Genomic DNA, 21,956 nt, shown 5'->3' on the forward strand with positions numbered 1-21,956 from the left:
TGACCGCGAGGTGGCGCTCCTTCCCTGTCAGTGTTCCTGTCGGACCCCAGTCCTGAACCTCACCAGTTAACCCAGGGGCGCTGCGGGAAAGGGTCCCAGCCTTTTGCTAGGCCTCCGGAAAACTACGCGAAATGAACGCGGCGAAAACCAGGCGATCTGTTTCCACTGCGCAGTTTCCTCACTGCGGCTGGGCTTCCGCCCAGGTGTCCGCGGGGCCGGGTGTCGGGCTCACCCCAGGTGGGAGGTGCTGGGGACCTCGCTCGAGGCCCAAGAAGGCGAGGCCGCCATTTCCCACCTTTTAAACTCCCTGTTTCTGGGTTTCCCTCTGTGAGCCGCCCCCGTTCAGAGAGAAGGCGGAGGATACCCTCGCCGGCGTTGACCAGGAGGCGCGGCTTTAAGCGTCTGGCTCTGGGGAGAGCGCAGAGAGGGCTCCTGCCTGCAGCCCTTGCGCTGCAGGGTCCGCACGAACGTAGCGCGGGAGGAGGAGCCCGGGGGGCGCCGATGCCCTTCCGCAGTGGACTGCGGTCCCCTTGGCGGCCCTGGGCAGGCAGAGGCCGGGCCGAGACGTCGCCGGATCTCCGAGAGCGGCCAGAGCCACCTTCGGGACGTCGCCGGTCGCTTTGTCCCGGCGGAGGTGAGGAAAGAAAGAGGGACCGGAGGGCCCAGGGCTTGCAGCGATAAGGGAGTCTGGCTTGAGACCCGGAGTGGACCGGGGGAGAGGGGTGGTGATCTTAGGTGGTGCCGGGGAGCTGGGACCCAAGCCGAGCACGACTCCCCCTCTTCCCTCCTCCTGCTGCCCGGGCGCGGGGCTCCAGGCTTGCTATTCAGGCGCCTCTCCAGCACCTCGCTGGGTCCCAGGGGCTGGGTTTCGCCCTGTGGCTGCTCCGGGATCCTCCACCCCGGAGGGGAGAGAGCAGGATCCAGCGAGCCCCGCAGCGCTGCAGGGGAGTTGCGTTTCCAGGTGGAACGCAGAGAGGGACTTATTCTCCGCAAGAGGCAGCGTTTGAGGACCGAGTACCCCATACAGCGCAACCTGTCCCTAACCCCCGGAGGATCCAGAGAAAGGCTTCCGGGGCTCTGGGCGCTGCAGAGTGCCCAGGAGCCGCTGAAGTGTATCAAGTTGGGGGCGCACTCTCTCCTCTGCGCGGCGGGCTCACACCCTTCCCCGCCGGACTCGGGCCTCTGTGTCGAGGCTGAGTGCCCTCTGCTGGCCTAGTCATGTCCTGCTCCGTGCCCCAAGGTGGGGAAGAGAAGGCCTAGTCCTCCCGACTGACTGGATTTTGCTCGTTACGGAGCTCGCTATCAATCCAGCTCTTGAGAAAAGAGCTTGATCGGGAAATCCACCCGCAAGGAGATAGGAGGCAAAACTCTCAAATCTGTCTCCTTGATCCAGGGTTCGGGGCGAAATGTATAGGGTTTAGGGAAATTTCAAACTTGGATGCTGATTGACTGGTCTTGATTTAGTCCATATAAGCTACTCCTGCTCCTGGAAGCCAGATTTTCCTTATTGAAGGGCTTCTCGCTTGTTTAAAGGGCTCTGGTGGCATCGTTTCTATTCTTTGAGTTCTGTAGACTAAGATTCTCTGTTCCTTGGAGACAAGGGTTCCCGTCTTGCACATGGAGCAGTGCTGTTTCTTTAAAATAACTCAAGTTTGATTAATCAATCAGCCTATCTAAGGAGGTAAAACCAGTTTAACCTAGTGCTGTCTCAACAACCTATTTAAGGAGGCAAAACCAGCTTAAGCTTGGGCTGTTTTACGTGCTGTTTCACCCTCACGGCTCCATCAGTGACTATGACCAGCAGGGAGGTCCTGGAGGGCAAGTTCCCCCTGAGGTGCTTATCCCTCGCTCCATCCCCAGATGGTGACATCCCCATATGACTTGGCTTTGGGATGAGGAGTGTCTGAGCCAGAGCGCTGCAAGAGCCTGGGACCATCCTGCCCAGTGGGGATAGGACCAGCAGATCCCCCTGGGCAGAAGTGGAGACCAATCTGCTACAGGGAACTTCTGAGGCTTACTGTGATGTTCTGTGAGGAAGTAGGGGTACCCTGAAGTGGGCTCTCCCCTGGTAGGATTAGGGGCAGGGAGTGTCTCAGAATAGGAGTCTTGTGGGTTCAGGCGGGATTAGCGTAAAGTCAAGTCCCATTTCAGGGTGACCCCAAGAGCAATACTGTCATTGTTTTGTAGAGGGTTGCTGCTGGTTTGTCTGATGACTTGAGCTGAGAATATCAAAAGGCAAATGCAGAAGATACAGGTGAGGAGCAGACCAGGCTGGGAATGGGGAGGAGAGGGGCTCTGAGCTCTGGCTCTCCCCTCAGCCAAGCATCCAGACAGAGTGACACAGAATGTTAAACTGTGCTCTTTAACACCTTTCGCCACTAAAATGAATCAGGGCTCCATGGAGAAAAGTTTTTTAATTTTAAGAGTTGGGATTCCCTTTGAGTGTAGGGATAAAATGGTTGTTTCAGCACTTGCTAACAAAGCAAACAGTACCAATAAAGCCCAACATTGGCTAAACTTCATTCAACAAATAGTGATTGAGTACCTAATATGTTGCAGGCACTGTTCATAAATAATAGAGCAAAAAATAAATAACGGAGAATGCAGCAATAAATAACGGAGACAAAAATCCCCCTTGTACTTAGCTCACTCGTATCTGTGCATGTGTGTCTTTGGGATAGAATTCCCAGAAATGGGATCCCTGAGTCAAAGGGCAGCTGCATAGGTAGTTTTGCTAGATAGCAGTAAACATCTCTTCCTAGGTACTGTACTATTTTATATTCCCACTAACAGTGTATGGGCCTGTTTCCCAAGACTTGACAACAGAATATGTTGTCAACTATCAGATTTTTGCCAAGCTGATAGATGTGAAATGGTATCTCAGTGTAGTTTCCCTTATTATGAATGAGGCCCATCACCTTTTCATATGTTTATGGGTTTTCTTTTCTATTAAAAGTTTGTTCATATCTTTTGATCTTTTTTTCTATTAGGTTATTGTACACAATCATGGAAACAAGATAGGATATTGCGGTAATCAAGGCCAAGAATTGGTAGTGATTTGGATCAGGGTGGTAGCAGTGGAAAGGGGAAATATGGTCAGACTCTAATTGAATTTGGGGGGTAGAATCCACAGAATTTATATATGGATTGTAAAATAAAGAGAGGAGTCAATAACAATCAGGTTTTGATCTTGAGCAACTAGATAAGAGCCATTTCCCATGACTGAGATGGAGAAGACTGGGAGGATAAGGTGTGATGGGTCATAGCAGGACTAGAAATGTGTATTAGACCTCCAAGTGCAGAAGTCAATTAGACAGTTGGCTATATGAGCCCAATGGTCTGGGCAGAGGTCAGGGCTGGTGATATCAATTTGAGTATCATCCAACAGATAGTTGAAATTTAAAGTCTGAGGCAGGAGCTGAGCATGGAAGAGGTCCAGGGATTATGTTCTGGGGAGCTCCAATGTTTGAAAGTCAAGGAAAGGAAGAGGAAGCAGCAAGGGAGACTTGAGGAGAGGCCAGAGGAGGAGGAGAAAACCAAGGGTACATCACATGGGAGAAACCAAGTGAAGGAAGTATTTCAAGGAAGAGAGTGATCAGCCATGTCAAATCTGCTGATAAGTCAAGGAAGATAAGGCCTGAGAATTAAACATTGGAACTAGGAACAGGAAAATACTGGGAGACCTTGATAATTTAGATAAATGTCCTTCTGTATTTTCCCTTTGCTTATTCAATCATATGATTTTTTTCTTTTTAACGAACATGATACGATTCATGCAACCAATTCTTTTCACTTAATATATTTATACATTTTCCAAGTCAACATATAAAAATATATCTCTTTCTTAAAAATAACCAAATAATATTCCATTGCAAGGATTTTCCATTTCAAGCTTATAGGTACTACACTGATGCAGACCCCGAGGCCCCCAAAAATGTGACAATGGTAAATATGACCTTCATAGGGCAAAGTGCCCCAGATATAAGAAGAAAATTACAAAAGTTAGATGGTACACTTGGAATGAACCCTTCGCAACTGGTAGATGCTGCTTTTAAAGTGTTGAGCAACAGGGAACAATGACAGAAGGAAGAAGATGCAAAATGGAACGCAGCTTTTCTGGCAGCAGCATTAGATTCTCGGAAGGCAAGTAACCCGAAGAGAGGTAAGCCACCGCTGGGGAGGGAACAGTGTGCTTACTGTAAGGAGGAAGGATATTGGAAAACAGATTGCCCTAGACTAAAAAATAAGAATGAAAACAATGAAAGAAAGATGGGGGCCTCTCATGTGGTAGAAAGAGAGGAACACTCTGAAAATGAATGAAGAGGCCTGGGGGCTCGACGTGAGGCGTCCAATTCCAATTTCCCCACAGGAGTCCCAGGTAACTTTGACAGTGGGGGACAAGTTGATTGACTTTCTGATAGCTATGGGTGCAACATACCCTGTGGTAAATACCAAGGTGGTGCAGAAAACATCTCAATCCATCCTGGTCAAGGGAGTTTCTGGAGAAGTACAAAATCATTCTTTCTTACAACCTCTAGAATGCCAGTTAGGGGACCTCACCTGGAAGCACAGTTTCTTATATATGCCAGTATATCCAATCTCTCTTTTGGGCCGAGATCTCCTTTGGAAATTAAATGCTCAAGTAATTTTTTTGCCAGGACAGCTTGACATTGGGGTCCCACCAGAGCACACTGTAAGCCTACAGATGGCACTCATGGGCACCCCAGAAAAGGAGACAGAGCTCTTCCCCCCCGAGGCTTCGAAAAGGTAAGACAGAAGTGTGGGCTGATGGCACCTCAGGGAAGGCCAAAAACACGTGGCCAATACAAATCCCCTTAAAAAGAAATGCTGGGACACCTAACCTAAAACAATACCCTCTGAGGCAAGAGGCCCAAAAGGGAATTCAGCCAATTCTCAAAAAAAAAAAAAGTTTTTGAAAATAGGACTGAATAAACCTTGCAGGTCCCCATATAACAGCCTTAATCTCCTGGTCAAAAAGCCAAACTCAGCAGAGTATTGCTTTTCCAAGACTTGAGGGCTGTTAATGAAATGGTCCAAGATTTGCACCCCTAATGGGTGGTACCTAATCCATATGCTCTGCTCACAACTATTCAGGGAGAATACAGCTGGTTCTCAGTTTTGGACTTGAAAGATGCTTTTTTTCTGCATTCCTAATGCAGAAGAATCACAGCAGCTGTATGCTTTTGAATGGCAGGACCCAGAAACACAGGTAGTCCAACAGTATTGTTAGACAGTCCTGCCTCAAGGATTTAAGAATTCCCCTACCTTATTTGGGGAAATGTTGGCTAGGGACCTTAGAAACTTCATATTGGATGAAAGACTCTTATTCCGGTATGTGGATGATTTGCTTATAGCAAGTCCTACATATGATAAGTGTTTACAGAATACCATCAGAACCCCGAACTGTTTGGCCAATTGTGCATATAAGGTCTCCCAGAAAAAGGCCCAAATATGTAAGCAACAAATCATATATCTGGGCTTTGTCCTTTCCCAAGGACAGCGGGGTCTTTTGCCTGATAGAAAACAGGCAATTGAAGGCATTGGAACCCCCAAGACTCGCAGACAACTGAGGGGGTCTCTGGGACTAGCAGAGTTCTGTTGGATTTGGATCCCCAGCTCTGGGCTCATAGGAAAGCCCCTCTGTTAGGCTTTAAAGGGACATGATTTTGAGCCCCTTACTTGGACTAAAGAGTGCCAAACAGCCTTTGAAACAATAAGAACAAAGTTAATCTCAGCCCCAGCTGTGGGACTAGCAGACTTAAAGGAACCTTTCAGATTATATGTCCATGAGGGACAAGGCATAAATTTTGGGACGTTCATTCAAACTCTGGGGAATATCCCTCTACCCGTTGCCTACTTCACAAAACAACTAAAACAGACTGTTAAGGGATGGCCCCTTTGCCTTGGAGCTATAGCAACTACTTGTGACAGACTTCAGGAAGCTGAGAAGTTTACCCTGGGGCAACCCACCACTGTGTTTGTCCCTCACCATGTCTGTTCTTTACTGGAACAAAGCGGGGGCTGTTGGCTGACTTCTGGGAAAATGGGAAAGTACCAAGCCGTTCTCTTAGACAATCCCAGTATAAGATTTCAGGTCACTTCAGCCCTAAATCCAGCCACATTGCTTCCAATTGTTGCTGCACAATCCCCAGAGCATGACTACCTACACGTCATGGAACTAGTGTGCTCTAGCAGACTGGACTTAATGGACCAACCCTTAGCCGAGCTAGATATGGGACTGTCCACCAATGGAAGCAGCATCATGGACCAAGGTAGGCCACACTCTGGGTATGCAATGGTACCCTTAAAATGACTGTTGAAGCCAAAGCCCTGCACCCAGGGAGCTCAGCTCAGAAGGCAGAAATCATTGCTCTGACAAGAGCCCTATTTCTCACTGAAGGGAAGTGAGTAAATATTTACATAGACTCTCGCTATGCATTCTCTGTGGTGCATGCTTACGGGGCAATCTGGAAAGAAAGGGAGCTCCTCACTTCAAACAGTAAATACATAAAACATGCTTCTGAAATCCTGTCACTATTAGAAGCAGTCCATAAGCCCTCACAAGTGGCCACAAAGCACTGCCAAGGCCACCAGAAGGGCGAAACTCATATAATAAAGGGCAACTTGTTAGCTGACCGAGCTGCAAAGAAGGCAGTAAAAGAAGGCGATTAGCAAGCCATGATAGGGTCACTTCTCCCGCAGATCGACTTGTCAAAATACCAGCTGGTGCATTCAGAAAAGGACAAGGAGAGGGCCGAAAAGTGGGTATTCACTTGATCACACCTCGCCTGGCTGGAAATGTCATGCACAAGGAATTGTTTTCATCCCTGAGACACTCTTGGACACTGTGCTGTGGCACGTTCATAATAGTGCCCATCACGGGAGAGATGCCACCTTACAATGGATTCAAAAATATATAATGGGGCCTAACCTACAAAGGACCATCCAACAAGTCACTCAAAGTTGCATGATTTGTGCTAAAAATAACCCTAAGACTGCTGTCAGACGTCCCCAGACGGGGACCCAACACAGAGGAACCTGCCCCACCAAGGACTGACAAATAGATTTGACTCAAGTGAGCTGCAGGAAATTTCAGATACTTGTACGTGTTTGATGACACTTTCAGGATGGGTGGAGGCAGACAGAAAAAGCCTCCAAAGTGGTTAAAGCCCTCCTTAAGGAAATTATCTGCTGATTTGGACTGCCTGCCTCCCTTCAAAGTGGTAACGGGCCTGCTTTTGTCTCTAGTATAATCCAACAAGTGTCCAAAGCACTGCAAATTAATTGGCTGCTACATTCATCCTGGAGACCACAATCAACAGGAAAAACTGAGAAAATGAATTATACATTAAAAAGGAACATTGCTAACGTATGTCAATTTAACTTGGGATAAGGCCTTGCCAGTTACCCTGCTGTGGGTCAGAGTGGCTCCCAGAAGCAAGCTTAAATTAAGCCCCTTTGACATATTGTATGGTAGGTCTTTCCAGGTGCCTGCCCAGGTGGGAGAATCTATAAATGCTCTGAAAGACCTAGCAGTTGCCAATTATGTTGAAACTCTGGGCACTATACTAACCTCTGTTCATGAGTTTGCCTCCAGCAGGTCTGCCTATCCAACTGAAGTAGCCTTACATCCTTTCCAACCTGGGGACCAAGTCCTCCTTAAAACTTATAGAGAACAAAGGCCTGAACACCAGCTAACTGCACAGTGGACAGGACCACATGTGGTATTACTTGCCATACACTCATCTGTCAAGTTAGCTACAGTAAAGCCATGGATTCATCACACTCAGTTTAAAGTAGCCCCGCTGTCATCAGAAAATGACCCAGCTCCTGAGAGGCCTAGAGAGCAATGGGTTTGTGAACCCTTTAGAAGACTTGAGGTTGCTCTTCAAAAAGGATAAGTATTGAGATTAAAATTTCATTGTAGAAGAGATTTCATCAGGTTCAAATAGTTGTAGATAAAGAAAGAAAGAGAACTTCCCTGCTGGTGCAGTGGTTAAAAATCCGCCTGCCAATGCAGGGGACACGGGTTCGATCCCTGGTCCAGGAAGATCCCACATGCCACAGAGCAACTAAGCCCACGAGCCACAACTACTAAGCCTGCGTGCCACAACTACTGAAGCCCACATGCTCTAGGGCCCGTGTGCCACAACTACTGAGCCTGCGTGCTGCAACTACTGAAGTCCTCACACCTAGAGCCTGTGCTCTGTCTGCAACAAGAGAAGCCACTGCAATGAGAAGCCCGCGCACAGCAACGAAGAGTAGCCCCCGCTCACTGCAACTAGAGAAAGCCTGTGCGCATCAATGAAGACCCAACACAGCCAAAAATTTTTAAAGAAAGAAAGAAAGAATTGTATTACTTACTAAAAATTTTAAAGAATATTCCCGGCCCAAGGCTGATCAATTCCATTCCACAATCACCCCTTCATCACCCCTGTTCAGTAGGAAGTAGCCACAATGATTGTTGCCCTTTTTTCCCACAAGACTGTAGAATGGACACTGACAGTGGGGAATTGTAATAGGGGTGGGCCGGCCATTAGTGGTCCAGCTCCACCAATGGGCAGCCTCGCAGTGGTCCCTGCAGTCACCAAGTTTGCAACAACCAACCACACCCTCTATCCCCCTCCCCCTTCTTGTATAAAAGAAGCCTGAATTCGGACTGGGGGTAGATGGTTTTTTAGACACTAGTCCACCATCTTCTCGGTCTGCTGGCTTTCTGAATAAAGTCGTTATTCCTTGCCCTAACACCTCATCTCCTGATTTAATGGCCTGTTGTGCAGTGAGCAGAATGAGTTTGGACTCGGTATCAGAGACAGTTAGGAGGTTAGTTTAGCAATTTATGCCTGATATGAGGTAGCCTGTGCTAGAGATGAACAATGAAATGGTAAGAAGCGGGTGGATGCTGAGCCATCATACCTGCTGTTCCCTTTGCCTTGCATGCTGTTTCTTGTATATCTGCTTGCCCATCTTCTTCAGTTCTCTGCCCAAATAGCACTTAATTAGAGAGGCCTCCCTTGACCAACCCATATAAAATTGCAACATCATGCCTATATATACCCTCCATTTCATTTTCATACTGATTTTTCTCCATAGCATTTATCACCATCTAGCATATCTCTTTCTTTCCTTTAATTATCTCCCTCCCCTGACTAGAGTAAAAACTCTGATAGTAAAGACTTTGGCTATTTTGTTCGCTGCTATACCCCCAGTACCCAGGATAGCTGACCCATAGTAGCAGCTCAAAAGAACTGTGTTAAATGACGAAGGGAATGAATGGATCCCATCCTCTGTATTGGTTATCTATTGCTGTGTAACAAATTGCCCCCAAATCTAGTAGCTTGAAATAATAGGCATTTATTATCTCACACAGTTTCTGAGCATCAAGAATCTGAGAGCAGCCTAGTGGGTCCTTCTGGCTCAGAGTCTCTCATGAGGTCCAGTCAACTGTCAGTCAGGGCTGCAGTCAGCTGAAGGCTTGAGTGGGGCTGAGGATCTGCTTCCAAGATGGATCACTCACGTGATGTGGCTTTTGGCAGGAGGCCGTGCTGCTTGGGTTGTCTGAGTGTCCTTACAGTCCTCAGAGCAAGTTCACACACACACACACACACACACACACAGAGATCCCAATGGTGTTTACAACCTAACCTCAAAGATGACTTACCATCACTTCTGCCATGTTCTCTGGTCATACAGACCAACCATGAGACAGTGTGGAAGGAGGCTGCACAAGGGCATGAAACCCAGAAGGCAGTGATCCTGAGCTGCGGGGGCCATCTTGGAGACTGAGCACAACGCCCTCTTTTATGAAGAACGTTCTCCTCCCCGCTCCAGCTATTTGTAACCCACAGGTAGTAAACTCTCGACCCACAGCTATATTCAGGGTAACTAAGTGTTTTTTTTAAAAAAACATGACCATGTTTTAGGTTATTAGACTCAACATTTAAAAATAAGGGAAAGGGCCAGCAAGCCATTGGGATGGCCAGATGGTGAAGGGTTGGTGCTGGATGACAGTTGGGCAGTTGGAATGAGGCAGCCGTGAGGAATCTGAGAGACAGTTGGAAGGCAGCCCTGACCTGGGTGGTGGGATGTGGGAAACAGAGCCCAGGGGTGAGGCAGGGCAAAATTTCAGAGGCGGGAAGAAAGGATAAGTAATAGCTCCCTGAGCAGAAACAGGGAAATTGGGAGAGGATATGATCTGAGAGAGAGTTGAACCTGCCTTCAGTGCACGTGAGGCAGAGAGAGGCACCAAGAGGACAGGGTTCTGCCTTCGGGTACCTCGCGGACGGGTACAGGAGACAGGCAAGCTCACAGGAAACTAGCCTGCAAGGCTGAATGAAAGAAATTCGCTGATGAAGCTGCAAAATCACATTGTTCGAGGCCAGAGGAAGGGGTTTGAAGTAAGTCTGGGGCTCTCTGATCCTGAGAGGCCATCAGGAGGAGGTGTCCGGCAAGCTCAGAGGTGGGAGGTGGGCTGGGAACTGAGACTTGGGAATTAAGTACACAAAGCTTTGTGAGCAAATGAAGCAGGGAGAGTTGCTTAAGGTGGAGCGAGGAGTCCCAGACCCAGACTGGAGCACTCAGAACCACAGGCAGAATGGAGGCGTGGTTAAAAGCAAGGGGCCTGGAGCCAGACGGCTTGGATTTGAGCACTGGTCCTGCCCCCTGTTGGCTGTGTCTTCTTGGGCCATTATTACATTCTCTGTACCTTAATACCTCCATCTGTTAAATGGGTGCTATTATAGTACCTATGGTGAAAGCCACACATACTGAGAAAGAAAAATGTGAGGAACATTGCTTGGTACACAGTAAGGGTTCAATCGATGCCAGCTTTGGGTGCATCAGGAGGGAAAAAGAGTAGTCAGAGAGGCTGGAAGCAGTACGAAGGTGGTGCAACATCACTGAAGTTCTGGGGAGGAGAGGGTTTTGAGGAGAATGGGGTCAGGATGACGACAGGGAACACGTCAGTTGAACATTGAGCATGTGGGTGTGTTATTTCCTTAAGGAACTGTTGTCAGCTCAGGTTTACAGATGAGGAAACCAAGGCTCGCAATAGGAAGTGAGTGGCACCAGATCGCACAGCCGGACAGATGTGGAGATGGAATTTTGATCCATGTCTGTCCATTCCTGCACCCCAAGTGCCCACACTGCCCTTGGGAGCCTCCAGAGAAGGCAAGGAGATTGAAGATGCAGGAGGGGCCGCTCCAGAGTGTGAGGGGAAGGAGCAGGGTGTCCAGTGCAGTGTGAGGCTGCAGCCGGGTGTCTGGACCAGAGCCTGAGCGAGGAAAAGGAAGCGGTGGATGTAGGTCACTCGTCTGAGAACTCTGGCCAAGAATGAAGTGAGGAAGGAGGCAACAGCTTGGGGGCGGGAAGAGGTCACAAAGGGGTTTATTCAGAGCAGGGACACAGGACTGGTTTTCAAGTCCGGAGGAAAAGAAAAAGGAGGTCCTGGAGAGGCTGTGAGGTGTCACTGGTGGAGGAAGACCCTTTGGCGGGTGGGAAAGGCTGAAATCGGGGCCACTGCTGAAGGGACTCAGTCTGGGACAAAGGAGAAAAGGAATTTATTACTCTCCCAAAGAGTCAAGGGTGGCACCTCTGCTGGCTCTGTGGGGGAACAAGCTGAACCCCGCCTGGAGACACAGGGGTCTGGGTAGCTGGTAGGACACACGCGGCTAGAACCCGCAGCCACTGAGCGAGGGCTTGGGGGTGGAGTGATACGGAACGTGGGTTCTGGGTCCCTGCTGGGGGCCAGACCACCCTGCGCTCTGTCCATCCCCACCCGCATCCCGCCGGGCTCTCTACGAATTGTGAGAACTAACTGGAGATGTAACAAAACAGAGATCCTGTCTTCCCCGGGCGTTCGGTCTGTTGGGGAGACGGACAGGCGGACGCTGCTGTGATTGGTGAAGCTCTTGGCGCTGCGGGGCACCCGAGAGGTCACAGCAAGCGCGCAAAAGCGCGGTCTGAGCTACGAGCGGGGAGGGAGGGGCGAGGCGAGAGGCCGCAGGCGGGGGCAGCAGCAGCTTCTGCAAATGACTGGCCGAGAGCCACGCACCACAGCCCAGAAGCGAAGTTCTCAGCCGCTGGAGCACAGGCCGTGCGCCCGGGGAGGAGCTGCGCTTCGTCTTAACGAGGCTAATGGGGCCGTCGATGTCTTTTGAGCAGGGAGAGCCAGGACGGAGTTTATTCTGAAACCTGCCTCTGTTTCCTCTGTGGGATGTGACTAGAACGTGCAGCTGAGCGAGGGAGGAGACCTAGAGGAGCCTGCGAAGGTCGAGAAGGGGAGGGGTGACCTTGGCCGCTGTCGCAGAGTGGAAGGGCACACTCAAGAAACGGTCCAGAGGAGGACGTGGGGTCTTGGCAATTGGGAGGGCGATGGTATTCACCTCATTGCGAGGAGCGCACCGGGGGAGGGACGGGGTTTGGGGTGAGCGGGAGAGAGAAGCTCAGGTTTGAAGCCTTCTGGGTGGCCGCGCGTCTGGAGTTGGGGGACATCTGGGTGGTTTGGGAGAGGTCCGAGAAGGAGTTGGTGACTTGGAAGCTGTCAGCACGAAGATGAAGTCCCGAGTCCGGGGACAGTGTTTGGAAGAGTCCTGCTTCATCTCCCAGGGAATAGAGGACCACTCAGCCTGGGAGAGATGAGAAGGTCAAGGTTCGGTTTGGGTTTTTAAGGCAGAGGAGAAGCTGACAGGAAGGCCCTGGTAGAGAGGCAGGGACCTCCCAGCAGAGGGAGGGGAGTCTGGAGTGGAGTGGAGTCAGGAATCCGCCTTGGGCAGGAGAGGAGACAAAGGAGTAGGGGCTGAAGTTCCACATGCTGCTCTAAAGGGGAGAAGAGAACAGAGCAGGGAAACTTGGGGAGACCTGGCCAAGCAGTGCAGGAGCTGAGCTGGGCTCGCTTGGAGATGGTCACTCCGCAGGGGCAGAAGAGGGCGATCTTTGACTGTTTTTGTCCACAGGACTCGAAGCTCAGGTGCAGCGGAGGAAATTGACAGGAAGCTGAGGCCTGTGGACCACAGACGAAGGAAGGGCCTTCGCACCCACCGTGCATTTCAAAGGAGTGAACTGAGGTATGCGGGAAAGACTGTGGGACAGCCCCTGACAGATGCCTGCACCTGAGCTGTTTGAGCAGGCCTTTCATGGAAGTGTAAGGAGCTTCCGGCGAGAGACTTCCTCCTGAGGGGCATCAAGGCCAATTCTGTTCACAGGCCTTTTCACTAGAAGAGCAGAGAAGGGTCTGGAGGGGCCCACAGGGCAGCAGCCCAGCTCAGTGAGAGACCACTTGTTTGTGGGAACATCTGTCATGCTCATGGGGGCCCCCAGGGAAGAGGGGGTGTGTGCAGGTGGCTTTGCAGGAGGAGAGGAGCTCGGGGAAGCAGAGTGACGGCAGGTGCTGGGCTCAGCTTCACATCTGGCTGGTGCTGCCCGGCGATGCTCCATCAACATTTGTGCACACAGACCACCTTTAACGCAAAGCTCACACCCACTGTGTCCAGGGCTCCTTATAGGCCAGAACATTTGCCCGCCAAGGACATCATTTAATGCTCACAATCCCATGGAAGGGGCGCTTTGATGCCTATTTTGTAAACAAGGAAAGAGCAGATTGGAGAGGTTAAGTGATTTTTTTCTGAGATCACACAGCTCAGGTGTGGTGGAATCCAACCTCAGTTCATCCTCATCTCTTTTCCTCTCCAGCTGACGTTCTGTGGTTGTTATAAGCAGTATCCCACGTACACCACAGCCCCCTTCCTTGGGCTTATCCAGCAAGTGGCAGCCCCAGTCAAGATCAACTCTTGGCCTGCTCCCGCCTCCAGGAGCATAGCTGGAGGTGGCTGGAGAAAACCCCTCACCATAATGACCGAATTCATGACCTTTAACCTCAAGCAGGTCCAGGGGGCCTTGGCGCTGGCTGGTCCTTGCACTCTCCCAGTCTCCCAGACAACTAGTTCATATTTCCTCCTTTTCTGAGCTCCCACTTCCTGGGAGCACCCAGGGCCCCAGCACGCTCTGTGGTTTATGGTGGAAAAGACCCACCTCTGACCAGAAGGAGACTGAGGTCTGGAGGTGGGTGCTGATGGCGGAACTATGCTTCAGACCATGGCTCCCCCATCCTGAGTGACTGAGGGCTGGGCCTCATACCTGCACTGCCCACTCCCCTGCCCAGTCCATAGGGATCAACTAAACGTGCAGAAACCATCCACATCTGGGCAACAGCTCCTCTGACACTAATTCATGTATTTTGTATGCTCTTTGGGAGCAAAGGTATTTTGAAAAGAGGTTCCACTGGTCCCAAATTTTTCTCTGGACGTGCGGGGTTATGGGAACCATGACAACGGCCCTCCAGGAGGAAACCAGTGGTGCTCTGCCCTGTCCTGTCTTTTCTGTCTGCATCAGGGGAGCCTTGGAACTGCAAGCTGGCTGCATCTCACCTGGGACACATCACTGCATGACCAACTTCTTCTGGAACCCTTGGGGCCAGCAGAGCTGCTGCCTGTTCTACCCTGGCCTCAGGCACCACCTTTGCCTAAAAAGCACCTGGCAGCAAGGAGAAACATGATGTCATGATGTCATTAGAGCCAGATGACTCCTCAGTTATCAGTGCCCGGGCCAGCCCTGCCCAGGGTCACGGAGCACAGAAGTTGGACTAGGCCCCAGTCTCTCCCGACTCCAGGGCCACTGTCCTTTGCTTACAGACATATTAGCAAAAATTATTTAAAAGCATTCGATTTCTAATAACATTCTCGCTCCATACCTATCTCAGTGACTGCTGGAAACAGGTAGGCACTTCCGCCTTAGGCTCCAAGTCCAGGTGACCTTCCTTAGTGGCCAGTGTTGTTTTCTAAAACCACGAATCTCAGAGTTGACTCTGGTAGGTTGAGTGTCCACACGGACACGTAGAAATGCTGATGACATGTCTCTTGCCCGTGATAGGAGTCTCTTAAGGGGCTTCCCTGGTGGCGCAGTGGTTGAGAATCTGCCTGCCAATGCAGGAGAGACGGGTTCGAGCCTTGGTCTGGGAAGATCCCACATGCCGCGGAGCAACTAGGCCCGTGAGCCACAACTACTGAGCCTGCGCGTCTGGAGCCCGTGCTCCGCAACAAGAGAGGCCACAATAGTGAGAGGCCCGCGCACCGTGATGAAGAGTGGCCCCCGCTCGCCGCAACTAGAGAAAGCCCTCGCACAGAAACGAAGACCCAACACGGCCAAAAATAAATAAATTAATTAATTTTTAAAAAAAGCCTTTATTAAAAAAAAAAAAAAAGTCTCTTAAGAGTAAGACACAACAGAAATCAAAGTTGAAGAAGTGACAGATGTCCATAAAGTCTTCTCAGTGGAGGACTTGGTCCAAATGGATGAGGTTGGAGTTGGCATCCTTCTCACAGGGAGACCAGGCTGGGTATTTTGCTGGGAGCAGGCCTGTCGGATTCCCTGGCTACCTAGATGCTTAGCAGCCCTGGGAAAACCCAAGTCCACAGACCAGGGTTTTTCTGTTAGGTCTCAGGGTCCTGGCAGCTTGTCTTCTGCCTGTCCCTGTGCCTGTCCGGGCAGTTCCCCACCCTTAGTTCTTATTACAACAGGCCCTCGCACCTCCCCCACTGCCACTCTCCTGACTCCATGGGTGGACGCCTCTCTTGTGAGCTTCCCAAGCACCCTGCTTCCTGAGAGCCTACTGCTTCCCCAAAGCCCCAGAGCCCTGGAAGTTGCAGAGACCTGGGAAACAAAGCAGAAGGCTTTTCCAGGATGTGACGCCTGCAGAGTCCCCCACGTGGCCTGGAGTTTCCATAATGATGGTAACGAGTCTAAGATTCTAAACTGAAAAGGCAGCCTCTTCAAGCTGGTTAAGTGAGACAGTGATAGGGAAGAGGAATCTGGGGGAAAAAGAGCTCCAAGGTGAATTGCAGGGGGGGGCGGGGGGTAGTGTGTGTGTGCAGGGCGCAGATCTGAGGTCCATTTTTTTGTCTCCCACTCTCTGAAATGACTTTCACACCTTTTTGTCACCCCCCCCAAACCTCCCATGCCCTAACTCTCCTCCCTCTCAGCTGCTACACTGCTTCCTGTTTAACCAAGAAAACAGATAAACCGCCTCTGATTTTATCAATAGGCTGTGGACCCCACCCCCCTTCCTAATCAAGGACATCCCTCCTGCAACTGACCTCTCTCTACCTGCATCACTAGGTTTTCCCTCCGTATGGGATTGTTGTCAAGCAAATAAAATCACTCTAGGAGAGTGAATTTTTTTAAATCAACTCTATTGAGTTATGATGTGGATATAAAAGGCACCCATTATAAGTGCAAAGTTAGATGAGTTTTGACACATGTATTCCCCTGGGTAACTGCCACCACCACTGTGAAGTCAGAGATCATTCCCTTTAACCCCATGAGGTATCCCACTGCTGAGGAGTGTTCCCTTGTATGGATGCGGCACAATTTGTTCATGCCTTCGCCTGTTGGTATACAATTGGGCTGTTTCTACTTTTTGGCTATTATGAACAAAAAGTGCAGTGAATACTCATGTATAAGTCTTTGTGTGGATGCATGTTATTTCTCTTAAGTAAATATCTACAGGCGGAATAGCTGGGCCATATGATAATCTATGTTTAGTTTTACTAGAAACTTCCAAACTTGTTCTCCAAAGTGGCTCTACCATTTTACATTTCCATAGTGGTCCATGAAAGTTCTAGATGCTGCAATTAGTATTGCCAGTTTTTTCTCCCTATCTTTAGCCATTTTATTGCATGTGTAGAGGGGTATGCATTTTGGTTGTAATTTGCATTTTTGTTTTATGACTAATCGTGTTGAGCATCTTTTCAGGTACTCATTGGCTATTCAAATATCAAGTACATGTATTGTCTCACAGTTTCCATGGGTCCTGCAGGCTTGGCTGAGCTGGGCTTTCTGCTCACGGTCTCACAAGGTGTTGGCCAGGGCTGCAGGTCTTTTTCCAGTCACACATGGTTGTTGGCAGAATTCACTTCCTTGCAGCTGTAGAACCCGTGGTGATTCAGGCCAAAGGGAAAGCTTTGCCGCTGCCTCTAGAGCCTCATTTAAAAGGCTCACCTGATTAGGTCAGGCCCACCCATTGGTAATCTCCCTTTTGACTGACTCAAAGTCAACTGATCAGGAACCTTAATTACATCTGTCAGTCCCTTCATATAATATGATGTAACCCAATCACAGGAGTGACATCCACAATATTCACTGGTCCCACACATACTGTAGGGGAGATTATTATACATGGGCGTGGGTCATCTTAGAATTCTTCTTACCACACCCATTTTCAGTTGGCTGGTTTGTCTCCTCCTCACTGTGTTATATGAGTGCTTTATAAATTCCAGATACAAGTCCTGTACAGATACATGTATTGCAAATATTTTTCTCCCAGTCGCTAACTTGCCTTTTCATTTTCTTAATGGTGTTTTTGGAAGAACCGAAATTTTAAATTTTGATGAAGTCCGATTTGTCAGCTTTTTCTTTTATGGTTCACACTTCATATTTCCCCACAAGAAATCTTTGCCTATCTAAAGTTTACGCTATTGTCTCCTATGTTTTCTTTTAGAAGTTTTATAGTTTTATATTTAGTTCTGTGACTCATTTTAAGTCAGCTTTTGTGTATCATGTGAGATAAGAGTTGAGATTCACCTTCTTTTCCCAAATGGATATACCATTTTACCAGCACTATCTGTTGAAAACACCGTCATTTCCCCCATTGAATTACCTTGGCACTTTAATTGAAAATCAATGAATATGGGTCTACTTCTAGACTATTATACCATTGATTTCTATTTTTATACTTAAATCTATAGTAACCTACTTGATTACTGTATATTTACATTGTCTTAAAATTTAGACAGATTACACCCTTAAGCTTTGTTCTTTTCCAAAAATTTTTATTTTATGACCTTTTAATTTCTGTATAAAATCTCAGCATCAGCTTGTCAAATTCTAAAAATCAGAAATAAGCCTGCTGGGATCTTGATTGGGATTGCATCGAATATGTAACTCAGCTTAGAGAGAAATGCCATCTAACAATATTGAGTCCTCTAATCCATAAGCCTGGTATATATCTCCATTTATTTTCTCCCAGCTTCGCTTTATAGTTTACAGCATACATGTTTTTTACATATTTCATTAAATTTTCCTTTAGTATATATCACATTTTTAGATGCTTTTATAAATGGTATTTAAAATTTTCCTTTTCCAAATGTTCATTGTTAATGTATAGAAGTATAATTGATTATTGTGATATTGACCCTGTATTTTGTGACTTAGCTAAATTCACTTAATAGTCTAGTAGATTTTTTTTTAAGATTCGTTAGAATTTTCGACTACATGATCATATCATCTGCAAATAAAGTTTTGGTCTCTCCTTTCCAATCTGTATGCCTTTTTGCACTAGCTCGGACCTCCAGCACAATGTTAAAAAAACAAAAAACAAAAAACTGGAGAGACCAGACAGACATCTTCACCTCATTCCCATTACTAAGGAGGAAAGCCAGCCTTTCCTGAGGATTATTCAGTAGCTGCTAAGTCTCAGGCAACAGTTCTGAATCACTTTCTCTCAAAGAAGCATGCACATACACATAAAATTTTATATAAATTTCAGTGGATTGACCTCCTTGGAGGCTGTATATGTACCTCATTTGGTTGTATGGAGCCCAAGTTAATAAATCTTTGACTACCATCAGGCCCTACCTACGGAAATAAGAGGAAGATAAAAGTGGGCTTCCAGCTGCTTCAAGGGAAATGGAAGACAAAGGGAATCTCTGGACTACTGAGAGTTATGACCAAACACCCCCGACTACCAGTCTAGGGCAGGTGGATGCCTGTATCCATTTATATGAAGATGGCAGTGCCTGGACCCTGAGCTGAGTTGAAGACAGATGAAATCTGAAAGACCAGGGACCAGATCTTCCCTAAGGAAGGAGAGAGCAATGGTGTCACCTTGAGAAGGTGATGTTTTCAAGACCTGCCAAATCTTCCTAATTAGCAGGATGGTAGACACCAAAGGGAACTATGTGGAATCTGTGACTGCACCCGCTGACTGTTCACAGCATCCCAGGGTGCACAAATGATGTCCGTGCCAATACAGCCTTCAACCCGCGTAATTATTACCAAAACTGGTCCTTTACTGGAATAACTCCCTCACGCTTAACAATCCTGGTGTTCCCATCTCCTCATGCCCATGTCCCAATGTGGGAAAACAGCTTACCCTCTGGGCACTTCTTTAGGGGAAAAGACCCCCTTTCTCTGTTGGATTGGCTGGGCAGTGCAGGTGGGGCCATCTCTGGGCAGCCATTTGCTAATAAGGATACTCTTTACCTCGGAAGGTTCCAGTGAATGATGGAAGAGATAGCAGACATGATGTTCTGAAAGTTCGTATTGCCTTGCAAATAGAGGGCAGTGTTTTCTGGCTCTTCTCCTTGCCCCCCCCCCATAAAAAAACACGTGACCTGCTAGGGTGCTTAGGAGCAAAATATTACCCATCTGCCCCTGGGGAGGCCCAGCTGAATAATGTCTCTTCCAAAATCACCCGGCATTTGGGGAAATGGAGTGTGTACCTATGTGATAACCAGATGTCATGGAAGAAAGACAAGGGCACCCACCATCAGTGCCACATGGTAGGGTTTACGGGGTGGGGGGATCCTACAAGCAAAAAAGTAGAGTGTACAGGATTCCTGAGCTCCCATTATCCCATAGAGAGCTGACTAAATTAGGCAAAACTGGACCGGACACATCATGGACAACACCATGGGAAAGAGGAGTCCTCATGTCACAAAGCTCTAAAGATGCATGAGGATGGTTTCTGGTAACTGACTGTACTGCTGAACTGAATGAATAAGCATTTTCAGAACTCTAATGAAAAACTGATGAACTCATAAAAGTGCTAACAAAAGATCAAGATGAAAAAAAAATTAATTACATGGGACTGAGTGAACTGATGGTGATGAGTATAATTTTTGTGACTTTCTGTCTGAATTAAAAAAGAAAATCCCACAAGGACTCAGAGGCAAAGAACATACAAATCAATTTTCACTGCAAAGTAAAGGAGCTGTTACAGTGGAGGATTACTGGACTGAATGTCAATATTATGACATAGTATGAGTGTGTTTCATGTTTGGTAATTGCAATCATTGTTGCTTTTGTTGTGGTCATCCATGTACAATGCTTGGTGTCAGTCTATTTATCTCTTGTAAAAATAAAATACAATGTGTGTGTGTGTAAAAAAAAAAAAAAAAAGATGCATGAGGATGGGGTGCGGGGTTAATGCCGGACTTCTGCAGCTTTCTCAAGCGGGGTTTCTGGGGATCCCCAAGAATATCCTGACTAGAGGAGAAAGAGGACAGGGAAGAGGGAGGTCGCCTCACTCTGAACACCACTGCCCTGCTCCCCTGGGATTATGACAGTTCTGACAGCCCCATAAACCGTCAGACTTAGAAGGCCTCTGGACACGGAGCCCCTGCTACTCTCCAAACAACCCTCTATTCCCTCCGTATCTTTCTACCATGCCATCCTTGGCCACAGCCCCCTGCTGAGCTCCTTCTACTAAACATTCCATTCTATTCAGCAGTTACTTCTAGGACACCTTCCAAAAATCACATCTTTTCTAGATTCTGAGGACCTGGAAAAGGATGATGCAAAGGGAGTTCCCTGGATGGGGCCCCCATACACGCTGCCTCGTCTCTGGGTCTCTAGTCCATCCTACCCCGGCAGCATCTCTCTAAGGCCCAGCTCACCTGTGCCCCTCCCGTCCGTGTTTCTTCACTGCATCCAGGCTGAAACCTAGAACATTTCATACAAAGCCTTGGTTCCTCTGGAAGTTCCTCTGTCCTTGGGCCGTGGCCCCTTCTCTGTCTGCGGTGTGAACCCTCACTGCTCTCCATCCAGGCCTCACCTCTGCCCACTCCTATGGCTCACGTGGCCCCACCAGTGCCCATCATTTGTTCTGGTCCTCTGGTGTGGAACGTGGCTCCCACCATCCATGGTGGGCACTGAAATCCAGCCTGTCCTCTACTCTCGCCTCAGCTCCAGGAAGCCTTCCTTGGCTGTAGCCGCTCTCATACCCTCTCTCCCTCCCCTGGTTTCCTAGAGCACGTGAGCTCTGAACCTCAGCACTCACATGGCTGGGGTTGCTCTCCAGCTGTTTCTCCTGAATTCTTCCATCAATGAAGAGCCTCTTGAGCCAGGGACCACACAGCCCTGAGATCAGAGGGGAGGAAAGAGCTGTTCCTTGCTGCCTTCTGATGCCTAGGCCTGGTATAAACATGGAAGAACGTGTGCTATGGAGGAATGATTACAAGCTGAGCATCAGGGTCCTGAGCTCTGTCCTCCAATGATCCCTAAGCCTATTGTTTCTATCTCTGGGCCTCAGGTCCTGAAGCTGTGAAATGGGAGCAGACGGGCTGAGATGGGTGAGTCCAAAAAGTCTGTACAGTTTTCAGGATTCAGTGTTCTCCATTAGTGATTCTTAACCCTTCATAGATATTAGAATCACCTGAGAAACTTAAACACTAGCAACGCCTGTGCCCCATTCCCAGGGATGTAAGATGCAGTTGGCTTGTGGTGGAGCCCAGGCAGTCGTGATTTTATAAAAGTTCATCGGATGATTCCAATGTGCAGACAGGATTGGGAACCCGAGATCCTCACGTTTAGTGGGGAAGCGCTCATTAGGAGGGACCTGGTCAATGCTCAGACACAGCCATGGTCTCATGCTGCCTTCTGGTGGTCAGGTTGCTCACTACAGGAAGACTTCCACCTCCAAGTGTTTCAACCTGGGTCAGGAAAAATGTAACTGAGAAGAGGAACAGGAAGAATTAAAAAGAAGAGGAAGAAGAGGAGGAAAGAGAGAAGGCCTGGCTTCTCCATGATCCGTGGGTTCACAGACCTTTCCATTCCCATTTTTCCCCTACAACAACTAATGTGCCCCCAGGACCAGCCCTCTG

General features: G+C 48.5%; 1 long non-coding RNA gene across 1 annotated transcript; it reads left to right on the plus strand.

The window, feature by feature from the left end:
* Positions 1 to 339: 339 nt before the first annotated feature.
* Positions 340 to 20,183, plus strand: LOC103007768 (uncharacterized). The gene is made up of 3 exons (XR_450903.2): positions 340 to 634; positions 12,975 to 13,085; positions 14,410 to 20,183. It is a non-coding gene; the product is annotated as an uncharacterized LOC103007768 (long non-coding RNA).
* The last annotated feature ends 1,773 nt before the right edge of the window (positions 20,184 to 21,956 follow it).

This window comes from Balaenoptera acutorostrata, chromosome 9 (assembly GCF_949987535.1).
Source record: "Balaenoptera acutorostrata chromosome 9, mBalAcu1.1, whole genome shotgun sequence".
Classification (NCBI taxonomy): domain Eukaryota; kingdom Metazoa; phylum Chordata; class Mammalia; order Artiodactyla; family Balaenopteridae; genus Balaenoptera; species Balaenoptera acutorostrata.